Source organism: Ostrinia nubilalis, chromosome 28 (assembly GCF_963855985.1).
Source record: "Ostrinia nubilalis chromosome 28, ilOstNubi1.1, whole genome shotgun sequence".
Classification (NCBI taxonomy): domain Eukaryota; kingdom Metazoa; phylum Arthropoda; class Insecta; order Lepidoptera; family Crambidae; genus Ostrinia; species Ostrinia nubilalis.
The window spans coordinates 7,421,925-7,424,461 of NC_087115.1; positions in this window are offsets into that span (position 1 = coordinate 7,421,925).

Genomic DNA, 2,537 nt, shown 5'->3' on the forward strand with positions numbered 1-2,537 from the left:
TTTACTTTATGCTTAAATTACATAAGAATAAACCTAGACAATAATTTTATTGTGTGACTTAATCATCTACAAGCAGCCGGATCCTCAAAATCCATGGCCTTGGGAGGCTCAACCATATTCTTGGTTCCCGACATCTTAGCGATAGTTTTTTCTCACACTCGATCTCTCTCCACTTGCAGTTTATGCTGTCCACCGCTGCCACCATGTAGTGTAGGATAATCAATGAAAAGACAGGCATAAGTTCAGCAGAGTAACCATCTTGAAGCCTCGTGCTCCTCCACGAGACCGCGTTTTATTGTGTGACTTAATCATCTACAAGCAGCCGGATCCTCAAAATCCATGGCCTTGGGAGGCTCAACCATATTCTTGGTTCCCGACATCTTAGCGATAGTTTTTTCTCACACTCGATCTCTCTCCACTTGCAGTTTATGCTGTCCACCGCTGCCACCATGTAGTGTAGGATAATCAATGAAAAGACAGGCATAAGTTCAGCAGAGTAACCATCTTGAAGCCTCGTGCTCCTCCACGAGACCGCGTGCCGCCAAGAGGCGCGAAAAGCAAAACGTCAATGTCATCTGTCTAACTTTCACAGACCAACAATCAAGGACAGCACAATATGGAGTAGTAGGTCCACAATTAATGTCAGAGAAGGTTTCCCTCCTCAACTCTTGTGCGATTTAAGGTTGCGTGAAAGCTCTCAACTGGAAGTCAAACTTATCTAGTGCTGTAGACGCCGCCGGCTCCGGGACCGCGGGCTCCCTGCGTTACTGCGACCTATAAATAGTGAACTTAATGTGTAGAGGCGTTGATTTGAATGTGAATAGTGAAAAATACTGAGTATCTTCGTAAATGTGAATTTGAAGTCAGCTGCTACAGGCACGAGTTCGTGGTGACTGCTTGAGTTCAATAAGTTAAAACCCCACAACTTCCAATAGTTGAGGTATAGCCCGACATAACAAGCATTTGATGTATGGGATGGTATACGTACACAAACATGAACTGTACAAGATGCGTTTTGAGGCCTCTTCATGTCCTGAATAGACCTCAAACGCCACAGGTCTTGGACTCGCACACCTCATAAGTCTTGATGCCGACTGTTCTGCTTTGTTTTTAATTAATTGCTTGATGTCCAACCACCCCTTCCAAAATCGTCACTCTCATCCAGTGCCACATTTCGATCCATTGTATACAAATGGGAGAATTTATGATTTAAATGGTTAACGATGGGCTGGATTTTAAATAATTTAGCTTGAGCTCTCGTTAGCTCGACAGGATTGCAAGTCGCGTTGTCTTGGAAATGGAGACACTTACTCAATAACAAGTAACGATCACAAGTCATCGCTGTCGAGAACTCAGGAGTAGAGAACTGAGAAAGTGTCATGAGAACAATGCCAATACTCCTCGATACGTGATTTCACCAAAATCCCCATTGCTAGGGTTTTAGCTTAGCGAAATACACGCACAGTTCGTCGACAGTCGTCCACCCACTTTGTAATCCTACTTGTAGGACACAGTATTGGACTGAATCATGAAGGATGCAAGTTGTTGAGCGTACAGGTTTGTCTCCACAATGTACTTCATTATTTGTCCAAATGGCGATAAAAGTGTCATATGTGTAGTGTAGGATAATCAATGAAAAGACAGGCATAAGTTCAGCGGAGTAACCATCTTGAAGCCTCGTGCTCCTCCAAGAGACCGCGTGCCGCCAAGAGGCGCAAAAGCAAAACGTCAATGTCATCTGTCAAACTTTCACAGACCAACAATCAATTACAGCACAACCCTCGCTTCTAGATGATTTTCTTTATTTAAATCAAGGTTAAAATGAGAAAATCTAAGTTATATATTCTTTATGCTAAAACTACTTTAAGTTACATTTACTTTATGCTTAAATTACATAAGAATAAACCTAGACAATAATTTTATAGTGTGACTTAATCATCTACAAGCAGCCGGATCCTCAAAATCCATGGCCTTGGGAGGCTCAACCATATTCTTGGTTCCCGACATCTTAGCGATAGTTTTTTCTCACACTCGATCTCTCTCCACTTGCAGTTTATGCTGTCCACCGCTGCCACCATGTAATGTAGGATAATCAATGAAAAGACAGTCATAAGTTCAGCAGTGTAACCATCTTGAAGCCTCGTGCTCCTCCAAGAGACCGCGTGCCGCCAAGAGGCGCGAAAAGCAAAACGTCAATGTCATCTGTCAAACTTTTACAGAACAACAATCAATTACAGCACAATATGGAGTAGTAGGTCCAGCAGTGGACGTCATTTGGCTGAAACGAACGAACGAACGATGGAGTAGTAGGTCCACAATTAATGTCAGAGAAGGTTTCCCTCCTCAACTCTTGTGCGATTTAAGGTTGCGTGAAAGCTCTCAACTGGAAGTCAAACTTATCTAGTGCTGTAGTCGCCGCCGACGGAACCGCCGGCTCCGGCGCGGGCTGCCCTGCGTTACCGCGACCTATAAATAGTGAACTTAATGTGTAGAGGCGTTGATTTGAATGTGAATAGTGAAAAATACTGAGTATCTTC